General features: G+C 41.0%; 1 long non-coding RNA gene across 1 annotated transcript; it reads right to left on the bottom strand.

The window, feature by feature from the left end:
• Positions 1–695: 695 nt before the first annotated feature.
• On the bottom strand, positions 696–14,494 carry LOC116659822. The gene is made up of 3 exons (XR_004315186.1): positions 13,902–14,494; positions 9,909–9,911; positions 696–706 (listed from the first exon to the last, which is right to left on the bottom strand). It is a non-coding gene; the product is annotated as an uncharacterized LOC116659822 (long non-coding RNA).
• Between the last annotated feature and the right edge of the window lie 7,588 nt (positions 14,495–22,082).

Below are 22,082 nucleotides of genomic sequence, written 5' to 3' on the forward strand. Positions count from 1 at the left end.
TGGGAAAGAAAACAAAGTAGGGGACAAGGTTAATTTGTCATAAACTCTATGAAGGGAATAAACAAGGGGCTGAGATGCAGAGCAGCAAGGCGGGGGCAGGGGACAGGGGCTCTCTGAGGAAGGGATGTTGAAGCTGAGACCTGAAGGGTGAAAAGGAGCCGCCCTTGGAAGATGAGATCATGTGCATTCCAGAAAGAGGAAACGGCTTGTGCAAGGTTCACATCATGGTCCTGCCACTTACCCGCCGTGTGACTTTTGTCACCTTACTTAACCTCTCTCTGTCTCAATGTCCTCAACTCCAAAATGTTGATAGTAAACCTATCTCTTATGGCTGTGAGGGATAAGTGAACTAGTTCAGGTGAGGTGTTTGGAGCCAGACACATCATAAGAACTCAACAAACATTAACAATTACAGTTCCTTGAGCAACAAGAGCCCAAGAATCGGGTTAGGAATTGCGCCGCGTTCCCAGTTGGGTGTGATCTGCTCGGGTGACTACCTTGTGGGTGACTGACTGACTCAACACATGCACTCTGGAACACGCCCTGGTCCTGCCACTAAGTCTCCACCAGAATGTGACATACAAGGCACCTGAGAATAATTAGAGATTTTTTTTAATTCCCAACAAGATCACAAAATCTCACCATTCCCTAAGTATCCCATGCATTCTTTGCTCAGGCTGTTCCACCCACCTAGAACGCTCTTCCCCTGCCCCTCTGCCTGGTAAGCATCTTTTGCTCCTTAGAACCACCTCCTGGCTGAAGTATCCTCCAACTGAGTAAATCTCATCTTCTGTAACACTTTTTTTGCACATGGACTTTGTTACACTGTAATCTTATTTGTACCTAGCACAGTGCCAGGGCTGAATGAATTAATAAACCCACACATATATTCATAAAATATTTTTGAAAGGCTCACTTATAACCACAGACTTACCCTGGACTAGAATAAGAATCATGTGCATAGAACTATTTATAGCTTCTTGGTTAAAAATTAATGGTAGTTGAAAAAGTAACCAATGTGGATACCTAGTGTTCATTAAAGTTTCTTTTAAGTTCAACCGAATCTTAGTAAGTCTAGTAAATATTCATACAATATAAGAGAGTCTTTTATTACTGTTTGATAAACTCAAATTGAACAGACTAAACAAGTCCCTTTCACAAACAATAAAATTCCTTTAAACATTTTAAAGCTGCAGTTATAACTCTAATGCATTTGCTTTTTTATAAGCAGTCCAAATACCTGTTCAGAGAAGCATCAACTCTAATAAGCAAAACATTCCTTAGTAAATTAATAACTTACAAATTTAGTAAATTAAACATAAATATATCTCAAAATCCCCTTTTTAAAAAAACCTCTAACATTGTTAAAGGTAGTGAAATTATTATACCTTTTCATTAAAAAGCATATCTTACACTAATAGCTTATTTTAAATGGAAATCATAAAGCTACTATGGTGGGCAGAGTAATAGTTCCCCAAAAAAACAAGGAATGAAAGCAATGACTATGTTCTGGGAAAGGCAAGGAAACAATCCTCCCTAAAGCCTGTACAAAGAAACAGCCCTGTTGATACCTTCACCTTGGCCCAGTGAGACCTCTGTCAGACTTCTGAACTTCTGATGAATCTGGGTTGTTTTAAGCCACTAAATTTGTGGTAATTTGTGACAGTCATACAGGAAACTAAGACAGTGAATCTGACAGATACTCTACCTCTGCCCCATCAGACAAATTCCCACTGACCCTTCTGGTGCATGTCCCCCATCCCACCCCGAGTGAGGGTCTGTCTGCAAATGCCTAATTCAGAAGAGTGAGTTATTCTGCTGCCCAGATATGTGGCTCTGCAGAGCCTGCCCGGGGTAGGTGTAAACTTGTCTCCCTCCCATTCTACAGAGGCTTCATTGAGGCTGACACCAATCACATCTCTGCCCAAGAAGCATCACAAAAAAATCAGCATTTCCAGTTCTCGCCAATGAGCCATGTTTATGAAGTGGCAGTGTCCTGGCCACTGGAGCAGCCATTCAGAAGTGTGAGCTCAGCCCTCGCTCTCAGAGAACTTTACCAACCTGGTCCCTAGGTGGGCACAAGAATGGATATCAACTACAACACATGATCCAAAGTTCTAAGTGCTCTAGTGAGGGACAAAGTATCAGGGGAGTTCAGAGGGGAAGAACTGAGTTTGTGCTTCTGAGAAGGAGAACAGTGTAGGATAAGACACAAGCCTACCATGTACTCTTCCTGGATCAGTATGGACAGGAGCTCCTCCTTTGAAATTGGGAAGCCAGGCACCATGGCTTAAGAGCCACAGATCAAGACTTACCACCAAGCCCATTTGGTGGTGTCAAAGGTTTCTTGAAAGTAAGAAACAAACAAAAAACCACTGAAGTTTGGGCAGATTTTCCTTTTGGAGGGAACTAAAGCTCTCTGTGTTCCCTGGGGTCCCAGTGCCTAAACCTCACTGCCAGTCTTCTAGAAAACTAACAGAAGCCCAAATGAACCCCAGATCCCTCCAAGGAGCCCTGCAGGAGTCATTTTATGTGTCAGCCTGGCAAGGCCATGGTACTCATCATGTTTGGTCAAATGTCAAACTAGATACTGCTGTGGAGGTTATTTTTTAGATGTGATTAACATTATATCAGTAACCTTAAGTAAAAAAAATGACCCTCCATGATGTGGATGGGCCTCGTCCAATCAGTTGAAGGCCTTGAGAGAAAAAGACTGAGTTCCCCCTTCCCCAAAGGAAGGAATTCTGCCTCTAGACTCAAAACTGCAGCAGTGATTCTTCTCCAGTCTCCAGTCTCCAGTCTGCTGGCCTGCCCTGAAGATTTTGGACTTGCCAGCCCCACAATTGCATAAGCCAGTTCCTTAAAACAAATAAATCTTTACAGATAGGTTTTAAAAAACAAAATGTTTTATTTTACAGAATAAAATCTATATATATATATATATATATATATATATATCTGGGGGTTACTATATATATCTATATAGAGATGGAGAGAGAGAGAAATACATCCTATTGGTTCTGTTCCTCTGGCAAATTCTAACACATACAAGCTCCTAGAAAGAGAACAAAGGCAAGGAAAGTCTAGAGGGAGGCCTCAGAGGGCAAGTGAGAAAGGGAGAGAGCAGAATCTAGTGGCTATAAGAGGCAGTTAGCCAGCTACCACATCCTGAGAAATCATACTTGGCAGATGCCACAGAGCGCAAGGGTACAGTCACTCTTAACACACATAAGAGTATTTGAGTGGCTCCCCCTTCTTTGTACTTTTTAAACTTGCATTCAATGGTTTTAATTTGACTTCACTATTTTGTTTTGCTCTTAATTTCAAAATTATTCCAAGGAGCCCCTACTTCCTCCAGAGAGGCAGCAAGACACAGAGATCAAGAGCAAAGAATCTGCAGCCAACCTGCCCGGGTTCGAGCTGCCTCTTCCTGGGTGTACTGGGCACTGTGCCAAACCCTGACCGCCTCAGCACCCCCAATCTGTAAAATAGGGATGATGACAGCACCTGCAGCATGGAACTGCTGTGCAGAGTAACTGAGTTGGTACATTTCACATGACTGATATGTTCTGTGTACATTTCACATGACTAATACGTTCCGTGTCTGCGTCAGTTAGCACAGTGCTTAACACAGAATAAGCTTTAGATAAACGTTTGTTATTATTACTCACAAGCCCACTTTCCTTTTGTTTTGTTTTTTTTTCTTTGCATTATGTGCTCCAGGCAGGAAAACCATGTAGCCTTACTACCTCTAAAGAGAAACATAATGACTAAATCAATGACCCCCACAATTCAGGCCTTTGCTTATTGTTTAAGCCGGTGGTCTCCAACCATCCCATCAGTAAACATTTTTTAAGCATAAACCCAATATATGTGTATTTATTTATGATGTACTGCCAGGCAGTACTATCATTAACTAATATTTCAAAGCATAACATTTATGAGGAGAGTCATCGTTAGTAATAATGGGCGTAAATCCATATTGCAAACAGTTGTGACCATTATGAACTTCTTGGCCAATTTTTGGTCAGATCTTGTTAGCTTATCATTTAGTCTAAAGCAGCCAGTGAAGAGTGTCTCCTAAGAGCCATGTTAGTCCTGAATTTTCTTGTTCCTTTGTGTCTGCAATCATAGTATCTTCACTCTGCTGTTTCTTCACAAGAACCTAAGAAACTTCTTTTAATAAAGCATTTGTCCATTTTGTGAGACTTTGTTTTACTTAAAACCAGTTACACTGTAATCCATAAATCCATTTAGCCAGGCATACAGAAGTTACAATATGTCACAACACACTGAAAACAAATGATCGACTTTGGGTGCTGCTGGCCTCCACTCCCCATTGGGGCCAAGGTGCCTTGGGTACTGACTGACGTCTGATGGATGGATGGAAAGGACCACTGTCAATCCAGACATTAAACGTTTGCAAAGCTTTTGTGCTGATTGTTTTGTTTGTCCCCAAAGATCCATCCTCCTCATCTCTGCCCTGCTCTGTGCCCTGAGGGCTGACCACAAAGGGCTGCATCTCCCAGCTCTCTTGTCAGTTGGCATCTGGTTGGGTTTTCCCAGTGGGAGGTGCTGGCAGAAACCAGAGCCGAGAGAGAAAGAGTTCAGGGTCTTTCTTGCGTGCTCACTCCTGGCTGGCCCCTGGCCTCTGGCAAAAGCCACGTCCCTCCTCCACATAAACCCTCCTTATGGCTCCAGCCATCACAAGGCTCCTCTCCAAACCAGGAAAAAGTCATTCTCATTGTTGCTCACCTCTGAGGGCCTCGGCAGCTTTTGTGTTCCCTTAACCCTGCCCACACCTGTCCAAGTAGTCCCTGCCAAGGAACGAACAAGATTATTTCCTGCCAGAAGCCTCATTGATAATTATTTTACTTCCTACTCTTTAGCAGAGAAATCAATGGAAGTTTTCATTTTTTTCCTTCCAGCACCTCACTTTGGAGCCTATTCTGATGATCAAGCCAAATCACTTTCCTGATCAGTGTGAATGGAAGCCTTAAGAATCCCATCACCTCTGCTCAAGTCAACACCCCGGTGGAAAAGAGATGGGTGCCAGAATGAACTCTGGGTAGCCAGTCAGCAGACCTGGCTTCCACACAGGGCTCTGTCACCACCGGGATGAACCCGAGGGAAGCCACTTACTCTCTGACTCAGTTTCCTCATCTGTAACAGGAAGGCAGGTTGGATTAGCTAGCCTCTAGGTCCCTTTTAGCTCAAATAGCCTTTTGTGATTTTAGGAAATCATACATTAGTTCAGATGAAACCATGTTATTTTTGTATTTTTGTTTTATTTCTTGTTTTTCTACTTCAACACTCTCCCCACCAGCTCCCCACACCCACGACAAGCATGTACACACCCTCCACCAGTTAGAAGTTTCCTTGGGTGAAAATCCTTTAAGTTCTATGAACTCCTAGGTAATAAGAAATAAGGAAGCCCAGAGGCAACATCAATAATACATTGAATCCAACTCTTTGCCAAACGTATTCAAGAACATTATTCTTTTTAACTGTCATTGCAACCCTGTAAGGTAGACACCAGTATTACCCTCACTTCACAAATGTGGAAACTGGCGAGGCTCAGAGAACTCAGGGTGCTCGGCTGTAGCCGGCTCACGGGAGCTGAGCTGAATGGGTTCATCTCTTCCCAACCTGACATTCAGTGACATTTTGGTAACTTAAAATCAGCCATAGTGGGAATATTTACACCCAGAAATCAGCAAAAGCAACAAATCAGAGCTTTTTTAGTTTTTTTCTGAGAGCTGATTTTTAAACATTTACTATCACACACTCTGGTCACACAGTTACCAAACCACAGAGGTAGGTTTTAAGCTCAAATCTGACTGGCCCTAACCCTGGTGTCCTTTTATGGCTCTGCACTGTCTTTCCCACACAGCACCTCATACAATACCTCGTGAAGAGTCCTTATGAAATACGTATTTCCTACACCAGATGCCCCAGAGCCTCTGGGACCACCCTTCATTAGCCTTGCCACCCAAACGGTCTTTCTTTTAGAGGAAGACTTGCCAACAAGCCGCTGAAAGAATTCTTGGCTTGTGCGCACAGCCCTGCCACTGGGAGGCGGGAACAGATTATACACAGCACTGCCCTGTGTCCATTCCCCTCCGTATATGAACACAACCTCCTCCCTTCTCCCAGTTAGTCTGCCCCTCTTTCTAGGCTGGGCATTTCATCACTCTGGAGTGCTTCAGCACGAGTGTGATTTTAACCTGAAACAAAACAAAGGACAGAGGGGAGAAACCTTGAATTCAGGCAACCCTAAAACCATGAACTTCATAGATTCAAAGAAATTAAACCTGACAGAGACCTCAAGAGGTGATCTGGCCCCACTTCTACCACATTCCTAATAGACCTCATTCCCTCCCCCATCTACAGATGAGACAACTAAGGATTAGAAATGGTAATGATCTGCCAAAACACTTCATAGAGGATCCTACTCTGTAATTTGCTAATAACTGTAATAGGATGTTGAGTGGGTTTTTCTTATCCCAGAACTTTGGTGTTTTTTTTTTTTCCCATTATGTCATTATGTGTTCATTTTAACTAGTTCAACTATCACAGGTCATCTCACTTCCTAGTTCTGGAAAAGTTCTTTTTCAAGGCCTTCTAACATGGGCCACATTCCTTAACTCAAAGAGTAGTTGCCTAACCTATAATGAAAAAGAATATGGAAAGGAATATATATATGTGTGTGTATATATATAACACACATATATATAACTGAAACACTATGCTCTACACCACAAAGTACATATCATTATAAACCAGCTATACCTCAATTCAAAATTTTTTTATTAAAAAATAATTTTAAAAATAATAAAAAGAATTTTAAAAGAGTAGTTGCCTAGGCATATAACTGAGAAAAAACCTCCAGTCACTTTAATTTCTCAGGATATACAGTTCACAGAGTCATGGCTACAGGTGTGAAGGGACACACATTAAAGATATACATTAAACTTTGTGGTCTGTTTCATAGAATTGCTTGTGAAATAAAGTGTGTGTCTCCTATATTATCCCTGGAAGATTTTTTTTTTTTTTAAGTTTGGAAATGCCTCTAGTTTTGTTCTGGAGTTTTTTTCCCACCTTTTTTGAGTCACAATTAATATAACATAGTGTAAGGTTAAGGTATTCAATGTGATGATTTGGTACACATGTATATTGCTAAATGATACCACAATTAGGGTAGTTAACACCTTTGTCACCTCACATAATTACCATTTTTTGGTGTATGTAGTGAAAACATTTAGAATCTACTATTAGATAATACCTTGTTAACTACGGTCACCATGCTGTACATTAGATTCCCAGAGCTTATTCTTTCTTGTAACTAGAAGTTTGTACCATTTGACCAACAGCTCGCCATTTCCTCCACCTCCTAGCCCCTGCCTGTTTCCACAAGTTCAGCATTTTTAGATTCCACATATAAGGAGATCATATAGCATTTGTCTTTCTCTGTCTACTTATTTTACTTAGCATAATGCCCTCAAGGTCCATCCATGTTGTCACCAACGGGAAGATTTCCTTCTTTTTCACAGCTGAATAATACTCCATCACACACACACACACACACACACACACACACATCACATCACATCTTCTTTATCCATTCATCTGTCAACGAACACTTAGTTTCCTTCCATGTCTTGGCTATTGTGAACAACGCTGCAGTGAAGTCCCAGAACTTAGGCTAAAGCTCAGTGCAGAGGACAAATGGCACTAAGTATCCAAACATTCTAAATTCAACAGTTAGAGCCAGCCACCTCCTTAAAGGGCTTATGGAGAAGCCAGAATCAACTCCATTCCCTCCGTCCTCTGAAACGGTGAAATAGGATGAGTGAAGAGAGGGCAGGACAGTGTTCATGAAAAGAGCCTATTCCCTCCCCTAAGTCACAGCAGGGTGTCCAGGAGAATTATTCTGAAAGCCCAGGAGTTCCAGTGATTTGGAAGACGGGCATTTCATTCCCCTATGGATGGCTGTCAACTGTTAACTGGGGCAGAGGAAGAGAGACTTGGAGAGGACACTGGCCTGCAAGACGGAGGGGTAGCAAGGTACCCTGCACTGTCCCCAGTGGCATACAAGGGTGTGCAAGTTTTCCTTGGGTGGAGTGGACACCAAGAAAGTAGCTGGGCTTTAGCCACCTCTGCATCTCATTAAGAGGGTGTCCCCTAGGTCAGTGGCCCCAGCAGCCACTGAAGGCATGGGGACTGACACGGGGTCAGAGGAAGAGGTTGTATTGGGGCCAGCCCTCCACAGATAAGGCTGTAGGGAAGACTCCCAAAGGGGCCTCCAAAGGACTGGCTCACACAAAGGAGAACCAGCTTTGGGCACCTGCCCCAGAGAGAACCGGCCGCAAATTAGCTGGAGATGCAGCAACAACCAAGTAAGATCAAACCTCTGCGCACCCCTCATCCCCACCCTCCTACCCCTCACCCTCCATCTAAGCTCCAGGAGGAGAAACGGCCATGGGGAAACCAGCGGCCACAGCTGCGGGGAGGAGAGGAGAGCGGAGGAAGGAAGCGGAGAGAGATGTTATACAATGAACCGGGCTGAGGCTCAGACTGTAATGAGACTGCTAAGAACCAGCAGGAACTGAAAAGCTGCAGAATTTGGCCTGAAGGTCATAGGAAGCTGTTCCCTCCCTCGAAGCCTCAGTATAAGTCCCATATGGTTGGGAGCCAATACTGAAAAAAATTTTTTTTTCATATTGATTCCCCGAGCTGCTACTTCCCATTAATCTAGTTCCAATTTATTCAACATTATTTACCTACTATGTGCCTGGTACTACTGAGTCAAAAAAGACAGCTAGAATCATTATATTTGAGGAGCCCACCTATTTATGGGGAAGAGCCACATAAATAAACCAACAATTTAAATATTCTACAACCAGGTATACGTGAGGTTCCGCAGAGACACAATAATATTTATCTCGAATAGACTCTTCTGTGTTTCAATTTCCTCATCTACAAAGCAATAATAATAGCACCTAGTTCACAGAACAGTTGGTTGGATTAAATAAGCTATCTTATGTAGAAAAGTGCTTGGCACAGAGTAAATTGGATACGTTTCAGTGTTCATTATTGTATATTATCATTTTTATGCTGAATAGCTAGGTACTGTTTTAAGCATGCTAAATGGTTGATTACCTCAATGATCCTATGAAATAGGTACTATTCATTATTCCCATTTTACAGACGGTAGAACTGAGGCACAGGAAGGATAAGCAGCTTGCCCAGGGACACCCAGTTGAACTGGGATTCAAAAGTAGGCTGTCTAAATCCAGAGCCTGCACTCACTGAGGAGTATAGGGGGTTAAGAGTGGCCAATTTTGCCGGGCACTTCCGGGAATGCAGAGGCGAAAGCACTTTTTCCAAAACAGCAACCGATAAAATGTAGTCCTAAAATAACTTGCAACCAAAAAGTCTGGCTCTGGACTTTTTAAAAACATTCGCATGAATTCTTCAATCCAATTTTAAATTCAAAAATTCATCATGGGGTCCTGGACAAGGAGACATGAGTTTGCTGGTTGATGTGACTGGGGCAAACTGATCCTTGAACCCTGCCTCTGGCTCTTCCTGCAGAAGGCTGTGTCCTGCCCCTCAGCCAGGTGCCCAGTGTGATTTGGGTGCCATGCCCTCCAAAGGGGAATGTAAGTCCTTCAAGTGTAGCCTGGACAAGCTACGCTTGCTCTCAGTGTTTATGTAACCATCCCAGCTCCAAAACAAGAGCTCCTGGTACTCTGTAATCACAGGCTTGCAGGCCTGTCACGGGGGAGAGAAATCATGGGTAACAGCTCCATCTGCCTGTGGAATCCAAGTTCTTTCTGGAAGCCCAAGAAAGCTCCAGGAAAAAGAATCAACAGGCCAAATCCCCTAGCACCACCATTCAAAACATCCTTTTTTATTAAATAAACCAAATTTGGCTGCCCCCAAACTGAGCATGACTGTGGCCTTGTAAATGATATCATCTCATCTGGGTAGCATTTTGTTAAATTGAGAGGCTCCTATAAAGTTCCCAGCCACATAGCCTCCGCCCCCTGCCCCCTGCAAACCTGTTCTTTAATCAGAAACAGCAAGAGAAGAGTTCAACCTGAGAAATATAAAAGACATGTTCATTAATCCATACTGTACATTAGGACTCCAGATATCAAAATCTTCCTTCTTTTTTACACACTAAATTGTGAGCTCAAGTCCAGTATTCCCATGGAGGGCTGGTGGTCCCAGCTTTCAATTCTATTGCATTCCATCAATCCTAAGATTAACATTGTTTCATTTTTTGTATATTTGAATTCAGGCTACATCTTACAGTCCATGGTGTCTTAGACTCAATGAAACACAGACTCACAACTGAAACATGTAGCCCATCAATTTTACTTTTACATCTCTCCCTGGTCAGCCCCTCCTCTCCTTCTCCACTGCCTCTCCCTGACTAGAGTCCTCAGCATCGCTTGCCTGGTAATTTACAAGAGGTGCTTAACCTGTCTCCCCATCTCCAGCCTGAACCCCTCCAACACTTCCACTCTGCTGCCCAAGAGGTCTTTCTAGAACACACTATCTAATCATATCACTTCACTGTTTATAATCATTCAATAGATAATTGTCAAATCTGGGTAACAGATAAATGAAGATTCTTTTTGCTATTTTTTTTCTAATTTGGAGTGTTTTAGTCTCAGACTGCCACAACAAAATAACACAGATGGGGCCGAAAATAACATAATTTTCTTTTTTAACAGTTCCAGTGGATGGAAAGTCTAAGATCAAGGTCTGGCAGGGTCCAGTTTCTGGTGAAGGCTCTCTTCCAGACTTGCAAACACCTATCTTCTCTCTGTGGCCACACATGATGGATACCTGTCCTCATTTAATCTTAATTTACTCCTAAAGACCCCATCTCCAAAAACAGTCACATTAAGGGGGTTAGGGCTTCAACATGTGAATTTCACGGAGACACAATTCAGTCCACAGCAGTAGGTTTGAAAACTTACATAATAAGATTTGCGAGGATCAGTGAGGATACCCTAGACTATTAACAATGGCGGCCTCAGGGTGGAGAGGGCTGCAATTTGGATGGAACCAGAAGAGAGCAGTGAAAGGGGGTTTTCACTCTTTAACCATAAAGTTATTCTGGGTTGTTCAAAAGTTTGGCAAGAGTTACTTTTGTCATTTTTATAATAATTTTTCAAATTACTTCGAGGTTTCCCATTAACACTAATCTAACACTTAAGCTCAGTGTCATGGCAGCAAGGTTGGTGATTAAGTGAAGTCCCTGCATCCGCAAAGCCTCACCAAGAGCTATACACACCTTTCTCTCTAGCTCCTCCAAACCACGTGCAGTTCCCTGAACTAACCAGCTCATTTGTGCTCCTGTGGCACGTGCTGTTCCCACTGTCTGGAATGCCCTTCCCTGTTCTGTAAACTCCTACTGTCCCTACAAAGCTCAGCTCAAATGTTTCATCATCTGTAAAGACTTCTTCGAGCATCACCCTCCCGGCAATTCCTGAGGCACTATGTCCATGGTCTCATCGTAGCCCTGACCTCGCCATATTATAATTACTTATTTGCAGAGCTGCCCCTCCCAATAAACTAAATCTTTGAAAATCTGTATTATAATTCGTTCATTTTTGTACCTACAGTGCCTAGGTCAAGGGCTGCCACATCACAGTAGTTCATTACATACACACACTGTAACTAGTACTAAAGAAATGCATTTTCTGTTCATACCCAACTGTGTTAGGTGAATTTAATTCCAATCACAATCTAGCTGACCGGAAGTAAAACTGGGTAGCTTTTGGAGAAGGTAGCTTTAAGACTAATAAAAAGTCTGCTTTTACATAGTATATAACTTGTGAATCTACAGTCAGTTTGCCCTAAAAAAAAAAAAAAAAAAGTCTAGATCTAAGGTACCTGTGGTTCATTATAATCTCCAGGGGAACATTTTTTAAAAGAAAACAAATTTGCAGTCCTCACCCTGGCTTATTAAATGAGAATCCCCAAGGATAAAATCCCCAAATCTGTAAAATCTTAAAATATCCCTGGGAATGCGGATGTAGCTAGTCCAAGCATAGGTGTTTTGGGACCTCTATTTGGGGGGAAAATAGGAAAAACAAAAAGTTTGAGTAAATTCATTTATGATACTGCGATGTCAACCTACTTTTTGTTCTTATAGTAATTGATGGACTCACTTTAATTCACATCATTTGCTTTGGAAACATGCTGCACTGAGGAGTGAATTAAGTATTAGAAACAGGTGCATTGACATCATTTATCTGCACTAGCAAAATACGAGGCATAAACCAAAGAAGTTTGAAGGCTATGCTAGAGGGAATTCACAAAAGAGACAGCAGAGGCAGGCAAGGGGCACCACTCCAAACGTCCTACTTTACTATAAACTCCAGATTAGGAGCAAACCATTCAGCCTGCCAACCTGCACTGGGCTGGATATTTTCTACTTGCTGATCTAGATCCACTCTCCACTCTTCTCCATCCTCTTTGTCACCCGAAAGGGTGACCCATGTGAACTGCATCTGTGGATCCCTTGCCTGTGGCTTCCAGTTAGAACCAGCCAATGGAAGGAAGACAAAGAGATCTGGAGGGCGACGCAGGGTGGAGGCAGATTATTTATTCGTACCTACATCTCCCTGCTATAATTAATGCCCACAAACCAAGAGGCTTAAAGCAACACAGATTTATTATTTTATAGGTCTGTAGGTCAGAAGTCTAGAATGGGAGGAATCAAGGGAGAATCCACTCCTTTGCCTTTTTCAGTTTCTAGATGCTGTCTACTTTCCTTGGCTCTTGGCCCCACATCACTCTGACCTCTGCTTCCACCATCACATCTTCTTTTCTGTCTCTGACCATCCAGCCCCCTCTTTTAAGGACTGCTTCGTCCCAGCCACCACCATTTTTTGTACAGGTAACCCCAACAGCACTCTCACCCTGTCCAGTTCATTCTCCATACAGCAGCAGATCAGATCATGTCACTCATCTATTTAGGACACTTTGGTGGGTTTCCATTTCACTTAGAATAAAACCCAATTTCTTACCTAGGGCTGGTAAGACCCTCTATGGTCTGCACCACCTATCTCTCCAGTCTCAACTCATCCCAGTCTCCTTGTTATTCTCCAGTCACACCTCATCCTCTTTCAGGCCCTTGAACTTGTCAAGTTCTTTCCCCACCTCAAAGTCTCTGTATTGATCTCTCTTCCTAGGTTCTTTCTTTTTTTACTTTTTTAAAATTAAAAAAAAAATTTTTTATTTGAAGTAGTCAGTTACAATGTGTCAATTTCTGGTGTACAGCACAATGTCCCAGTCATGCATAGACATACATATATTCTTTCTCATTAAAGGTTATTACAAGATATTGAACATAGCTCCCTGTGCTATACTAGGCTCTTTCTTAACATTAGGGCTTAAACTCCACCTACTCAAGAAAGCCTTCCTTTAACTTCCTCATGCAAAGCAGGATCTGACCTTCCCTCATCCCAGCTCCATTACTCTATATTTCAAACCTTCGATTACTTCCTTGGTGGCACCTATTACAATTTATAATGATTTTATTTGCTTGAATTTTTTTAATGTATTCTCTACTAGATTGTAAATCCATGAGCACAAGGATTATGTCTTACCTAATACTGTATACCTACTGCCTCTGAGTCCAACCAAGCAGACCCTTAATGTAATATTTGTTGTGTGTGCTACATGGCCATTTCATAGACTCTAAGGAGAAATGGTTAATAAAGCCAAAATTGCAGACTTAGTTGCTGTCTAGGCCAGTTTCCTTTACTTGTTTGCAAACTCTCTAAAGGGACCAGCTGTTGCCATCACTGTATCTCCAGCCCCATTTAATGCTGCAGGGAATGAACACATTAAATACAAATCCTCACCAGTACCATTCAATTCAATTCGGTAGCTACCTAGGAGCTGTGTATCTCACAAGGAGTGGGGTGGGGTGAGTATCATCCTCTACTTAGTAACAGAGAACAGCATTATTTCACTTATGAACATGTAAATAATAGCAGGAGTTAACTGCGATGCTTATTACTGTTGCCAGGGATTAGGTTCTTGTCTTGTCGCAGAAAGAACTCAGAGACGAGATGTAGAGGTTAAGAAAGTAAAGCGGGGATTTATTAAGGGATAGATAGTGCACTCTCACGGGGAGAGTGGGGAGGCTCAGGTGAGCGGCTGCCGTGAGCATCTTTTACAAGCTGATTACATAGAGTGTAAAAATTAATGGACAAAATATTCATTGGGGAGGGAAGGGTTTGGGGTCGTATTTCCTGATTTTCATCCCAACTCCACCTTCCCAAAGGGAGGAGGAATGCTTGTCCTTGTTTAGTCTGGATGGAAAGTTGTCATAGTGTCAGAGCATGATGGGTACTTCTAATCTGCAAGGCTAATTTTACTGAAATGAGGGCATAATGGGCAAAAGGTTACATTTGGACACTGGAGATTCCTGCCTTTTCCCACCTTTCTTTGTCAGCCTCCAGGGCACTTGTCCCCCCAAAATGTGTGCTTTCTTATCAGCCCAGAGGTTCCTGCTTTTCTTAGTCTGCCCAGGGACCCCAGGAGTTTACATGATGTATGGTTTCCTGCATTTGGCCCGTTTGCCTCCTTTTTTGCCAATTCCTGCATTTGGCTCGTTTCCCCCTTTCTCTGCTCATATCTAGCTATCTGCCTGCTCTAAAACTATGGGCCAGAAGCCATGATAAATTTGGTATATACATCATCTTACCTAATCTTCACAACAGCCCTACAACAGTACAGCATATCAAGTAAGAACATAGGGTCTAGAATCACATTGATTTGGAGTCAAATGCCGGTTCTGCTACCCTTGCAAAGTTCCTTAACATCTCTGTGCTTCCATTTCTTCATGGGTAAAATGAGGGTAACACAACTTAGGAGGGTGGTTGAGCGGATTAAATGAGATCATGTATGTGATGTGCTTAGCTCAGTGCCAGGCACACAGAAAGTATTCCATAAATGCCAGCTGTTTCTTCTTTACTTGTTCTTCTGGGCAGGGTGTGTCACTGTATGTCCTACAGCATCAAACGATGTTTCCAGCACAGAGGGAGAATGAGTTAGTCAGGCTGAGTTCCTGTCCTCTAGAAGTACACCGTCAGAGCCAGCTGCGAGCACATGCTCAGAATTCAGAAGAAGAAAGCAAACATGTTCCTCCAAATGGCTGCGTTCGTTTTATGGGCTGAGCTCAGTAAACTCATGTTCTCATTTCCTTTTCCACCAAAATAGCTATCTCTGCTCCCTGAAGAGGCCCTGGATTATTATAGTTCCTTAAATGCCCTAAAATTCTCAGGAGAGAAGGAATGTTTTTTTTTCTTTTTTTTTTAAAGCAGGCACAGCTTGGAGCTAGAAGACAAAAGGTTAAATTCTCCTAAGCTACAACAATGTAACTCATTTCCTGTTTTTCTCAACTGTCTAGACACAGATCTCATAAGCATTAGCCATGAATCCCACCATCAGGTTAAAAATAGAAGGTTTAAATATGAAATGCCCTGGTGGAGGAAAGATTGCAGGTTTCTACCTTCTTCCACAAAATGACTACTTTGAAACTGGATATTTTGTCTTTGTTGCTAGCTTTTCCGTAAGTTCTGCTGAGCTGTACTTCATTGGCCAGAGTACAGACACCTTTTTTCTAAAGAATATATTTGCCCCTCGATGAAGTAAATGTAATTTTACACCTAGGTTTTAAAAGGCATTTGAAGGCATGCCTTAGAGCAGCCCCTCTTAATAAGGAATGTGATCATAACCTACTTTTAAAATTTCAGACCAATGTAAATGTTGGTCTGAAAATTTTAAATTTTGTTCAGACCAACATTTAGACCCAAATAAATTTATACAATATAAATTGCATATGAATTTGACATGTTTACTTTTTCTTCTTCTTTTACATCTTCTGCTCCCATAAAATTGTCTGAAAAATATTTTGTTTATAATGTATAATTTTTCAGGGAAATACTTATTTTTTTAAGCTGCTTTAATAATCCCTGGACAGTATTACACAAGTGTGAAGGATCTACCATGACAAGTTTCCCGAATTTTTTGGACCATAGAGCCCTTTTATCATGATAAGCCTATTACAACCTCCCAAAACAGTATTCCATGGAAAACCAGTTTAGGAAACATGAATTGGATATTCTGATTTCAGAATTATATGAGGTCACGTCTCTTCTCTAAAACCTCAGCTATCTGAATCATAACATAAAATCGAACATAAACAAGTACTTTGACTCTGCAATATTGTAATGGACCTGTTCTCTTTATCTGGGGGAGACAAATAGAAGCCTGCCTTGCACATACATTTCCTTTAAAATGAATGTATTCACTATGGCTTTTAATATTTATACAGACTCATATTAAAATAAACATAGATGTGTGTATTAGTACACATACATATACTTTTTAGTTCTTTCCATGGAGAGGACACCCCAGTAGCAATGAGCACACCTACCACCAAGATCATGGTTTCTAAATACATTCTCCAATAAATGGAATTAGCGCTTTTTAGGGGAAAAAAAGTTTGATTCCAGGCTTCGGGGCAAGGAAAATGCAAGATACTCCTAAAAAAAGAAGGAAGTACCATAAGGTAAGAAGGCACTAAAAAATGATGGAGCATGTTGAGAGGATACAGAAGCCAACCTGATTAAGCTCCCAGTGGCCAAAGCTGGAACAACTTGAACAACAAAATAAATAATGACAGCATTAGATTATAACCCACAAAATAAAATAAATATGTATAAGCTCATTATAATATAAATAAATGGGAGAGAAGGAACAACTCTTCTTTATAGAATTCTAATTAATAAATGTAGGCATGAAGGAAATAGAAAGTCCTCAATAAGCAAACATCACATTAATCATTGTTGCTGGCAAGAATCATCCACAGATGCTAAAAACAGTATGCAAAAGTACAAGAAACTGAATATTTTCATAGTCTCAAAGTATCTCCCCAAGATATTTGTTAGCTACAAAAGGAAAAACAGTAATTACGATGGAGAAACCTGAAAGACACCATTTTAACCAAGAAGTCAAGGTTAGCAACACCAGTTACAAAGTATGTTGACATTGTGTACCTCCTGATATGGTATATGGAGAAAGATACAACACTGCTTCTCAGGTATCCTTGTCGAAATTGCATTACCTCAATTTCATCAAAGAAAACACAGACAAACCCAAATTCAAAGGACATTCCACAAAGTAACTGATGAGTTCTCTTCAAAAGTGTCAGGATCATAAAACAAAATTATAAAACTAAGTTAGAGAAGACTAAGTTAGTCTCCTTCTCATAACAAGTTCACTAGATTGCACTAGGATATTGGAAAGTTAATACGAAAACAAACAATTTCACATTAAGATCTGTAGTTTATTTAATAGTATTGTGCCAGTGTTCACTTCCTGTTTTTGATCATCATACTGTGGTTAAGATGTTAACGTTAGGGGAAGCTAGTAAAACATATATGGGAATTCTCTGTAGTATTTTTGTAACTTTAAGTCTAAAATTATTTCAAAATTTTTTAAAAGCTAAAGAGTGTTAATTGACCAAGCATTTATAATTCGGTGCCTGTGTACACCAATGACATTAATAATATTAATAGTAATAATAACATGATAAATTTTGTAAAAAGACATTCACTTCCTGACCACCTTTAATGTTACCAGGAGCTGTAGTAGGAGTTTATGTGTACTTTCCTTTGTGTGTGTGTGTGTGTGTGTGTGTGTATTTTCTTTCCTTTCATCTTCACAACCTAAGATCATGAGGTTAAGTAACATGACCAAGGTAATACTGCTGGTAAGGAGTAAGAGCTATGACATCTACTTTTGCTGTAACTTAGCAGTGAGGATGAAAGTAAATTACTTACTGCTTGAAAGAGGCTAAACAGTCAACTAAAATTATGGGCAATGCTGTGTATCTGTGCTGACAGTACTTCTGTTTCTTGTTCACATGTCTAAGACTTGAAGACATGTCACTAATGCAGAAATTCAAGAATATAAATTAATTAATACCCTAGATGAGTAATGTCCCCTTTACACTCTGAAAATTTATCTATAAAAATTCCTCAGGATCGCATGCATGCCTTGGAAGATTTTACCAAGCATTTTCGCACACATTGATTTATTGAGTACTCACAACCACCAAATAAGATAGGCTGCATTTTCGCCATTTTACAGACAAAAAGAATACTAAATCTGAAAGAGACTGAGAGATTTTTCCCTACGTATCTTCCCATCCCTCCACCCAACAGCTAACAATCCCAGTCATTTTTGTCCATTGAAATTAAGATCAACTAACCTCCAAGGTGTCCTTGAAGGAGAATAGAAGTAATGAAAGCACAGGGGTGGTAGCTGGCAAGGGGGCAGACAAATGGAAAGAAGGAAGATGTTCTGGCTAATTAATGGTTAAGAATATGCTTCTATACTCAGCTCGACCACTTTCTAGCTGTGATCCAGGCAAACTACTCTTTCTGCCTCTTTCTTCTTAACTGAAAAAAGAGATTTTAGTAAGTGGAGCAGGTTGACTAATCTTCCCCCCCAAATTCATGTCCACCCACAACTTCAGAGTGTCACCTCTGTTGGAAAGAGGGTCTTTGCAGATGTAAACAAGTTATGATAAGGTCACATACTATATAAGGACGGGCCCTAAATCCGATGACTGGTGTCCTTAGAAGAAGAAAAGACATAGGGAGAAACAGAGAGGCCATGTGAAAATGGAGACAGAAATTGTAGACACCCAACTGTAAGCCAAGGAACACCAAGGCTCTCCACCAGAAGCTGGAGGAGGTAGGGAAGGATTCTCCCCTTTAGCCTTCAGAGGGAGTGTGGCCTGCTGATGCCTTAATGTCAGACTTCTAGACTCTGGAGCTATGAGAGAATAAATTTCTGTTGTTTTAAGCCACCTAGTTTGTGATCCTTTGTTTTGGCAGCCCTGGGAAACTAACGGCATAAGCAATGCAGGAGGCAATATATGGAAAGTGACCAGCAGAGGGCAATTAATCATCTTTTCGTCATCTCACTGCCCTGCCAGGGGAGGGCAGGGTTGATTACACTGTTTCTTAGCTTTGGATATTTTTTAGCACTAGTTGGCACATTCCCTGCCTCTCCCGCCACCCCCTTGCCTGCCCACAAATTCTCTGAGTCACTGTCCAGTTACCAGGAATTCTAAAATTCTAGAAAACAGCCTGTGCTATCCATTCAGGGATGGGAGTGGGATAAGACCCCAATCAAACAATAACACAGTAAATACAGATTTGACATGATCCTTCTATTCCATCAGCTAACAAAACTGTTCTCTAGGCATGATGGTTATGGAATTGTGGTCCCAAAAAAGATATGCTGGGTCCTAACCTCCAGTACCTTAGTACCTATTTATTAGGAAATAGAGTCACTGAAGATGCAAATAGTTAATTTAAGATGAGGTCAAAAAGACACATGTACCCCAGTGTTCACAGCAGCACTATTTACAATAGCCAAGACATGGAAACAATTTAAATGTCCATCAACAGATGACTGGATAAAGAAGATACACACACACACATACACACACACAATGGAATATTACTCAGCCGTAAAAAAGAATGAAATAATGCCACTTGCAGCAACATGAATGGACTTAGAGATTATCATATTGAGTAAAGTCAGTCAGACAAAAGGCAAATATCATATGATATCAATTATATGTGGAATCTTAAAAAAAAAAGATACAAATTCTATTTACAAGTCAAAAACAGACTCACAGACATAGAAAAAAAACTATGGTTACCAAAGGGGAAAGGGCAGGGAGGAATAAATTAGGGGTTGGGAATTAACAGACACGTATTACTATATATAAAATAAGCAACCAGGACCTACTGTACAGCACAGGGAACTGTATTCAGTTTCTTGTAATAACATAAGACGGAAAAGAGTCTGAAAAGAAAAAATACATTATGTATGTTTATGAATAACTGAATCACTTTACACCTGAAACTAATATTGTAAGTCAACTACACTTCAATAATAAATTTAAAAAAACAAAGATGAGGTCATACTGCAGTAGGATGGGCCCTTAACCCAATGTGACTAGTGTCCTGATAAGAAGAGGAAGCAGAAGTACACAGGGAGAGGACAACAATGTGACTCTAGAGACAGTCATCTGTAAAACAGGAAGAGAGTCCTCAATAAGGCCCCAGAACTGTGAGAAATAAGTATCTGTACTTTCTTTTTAACATTTATTTTTTAGTTTTTTTACTTATTATTGTATTATTTAATTATCTTATTTGTGTGGGAGATGATTAGCTTTATTTATTTTTAGAGGAGATACTGGGAATTGAACCCAGGCCCTCATGCATGCTAAGCATGCGCTCCACCACTTGAGCTATACCCTTCCCGTAGTATCTGTTCTTTAAGCCACCCCGTCTGTGGTATTTTTTACAGAAGCTCAAGCCAAGACACTGCCCTACCTGGGTAAATAGTCCCTTCATGAAAAACTCTTCAAAATCCCACCTTAGATTTTCCTTCCAAGACCCTGACTAACAGAATGGCCAGGCTGTAAAACCAAACATATAAAACTGGTCAAGGCTGGACTCTGTCAGGGTGATTCACACCTGCAGCTGCCCCTTCTGGACGCTGGAATTTTAAAATTACTATATGAGCTGCAAGGGTGCATTCGGGTCCACCCAACCCAGAAAACTAACTTTAATAATAACTGGAGAATTGCTTTTTAACTCTGGGCTCTAGGAAGACCACAGAATAATGCATTCTAAGTGACTGGACCCAATACTCTACAAAATACATGCCCAATTCTCCTCCACACTGTCAAGGTCATGAAAAGCAAAGAAAGACTGAGAAACTCTCATAGACCAGAGGAGACTTAAGAGACCTGGCGACTAAATGCAAAGTGGTGGTATCCTAAACTGAATTATAGAACAGAAAAGGGACATTACTGGAAAAAACTAGTGAAATCCAAATAAAGTCTGAAGTTCAGTTAATGGTAACATACCAGTGTTGGTTTCTCGGTTGTGACAAAAATATCAAGATAATGTGCTAATATCAGAGGAAATTGGAACTGGGTAAAGGACATATGGGAACTCCACAACTTTTCTGTAAGTCCAAGGTATTTCAAAGTAAAATGTTTATTTAAAAAAAAAGTGATTGGACCTGCATTATGGAGTGAGAACGATATACAGGTTAAGGCACTGTTAACTTAAGCATAAATAATTTGTTTACAACAGCGACTATTACAAACTGAGTTCCTTAGATAAATTTGATACTCCTCTCTAATGATACTGAAAACCCTTCATCATACAGAGCTGAGAGAAGCTGTACCCAGAGAACAGTCAATGCAAAAGAGACTCCAATTCACACATGTGTACCCACTCCTTTTGGAAGAAATAAAACACCTGGCCAAATAACTGCAAAACACAGCTTTATGTTAACTGGTACACAATTGCCATTGTTCATCCCCAATGAGGGCGCTATTGAATGTCTGTCTGTTAGCCTGTGGCTTGCAAAATCAGTATCTCTTTTACCCTATTTTCTGTGTTTCTTGAATGGAGGACTTAAGTAATTGAAACAACAGAACTTTTGGTTTCAACCAGAGTGGGACATGTCTGGGGAGACCCTGAGAAATAGCCCTATGCAGAGCAGCTTCAGATGGAATACAGACTCCTTCAGACATCTGGCCCTCATCCCTTTCATTCTCCAAGCTACAAGAGTCCATCACACCAGGTACCAACCCTTAGCAAAGAGCAGTGGGCATGAAGGGGATCTGGGGTCATGGTAAGAATAAGCTCACATGGTTCCCTGAGAGCATGGACGGTATCTGACAGTCTCATGCTTCTCCAAATTCCTAGCAGAGGGTGGGCAAGCACACACATTTTTATTGATGCTGCTAACAGAGAATGAGACGCCACACAGAAGCACACAGCAGGGACTTGTCTCTTACACACACCTGTATTCCCTTGGCCTGGTTCGTGCCATATAGGAGGCACTCAATAATCACTTATTTGGTAAATTAATTAGTTTGTCAATGAACTGTTGCCCCTTGGCATTGACATCTTAAGAAAACATGTTACTAGGCC

Source organism: Camelus ferus, chromosome 25, assembly GCF_009834535.1.
Source record: "Camelus ferus isolate YT-003-E chromosome 25, BCGSAC_Cfer_1.0, whole genome shotgun sequence".
NCBI classification, from domain to species: Eukaryota; Metazoa; Chordata; class Mammalia; order Artiodactyla; family Camelidae; genus Camelus; species Camelus ferus.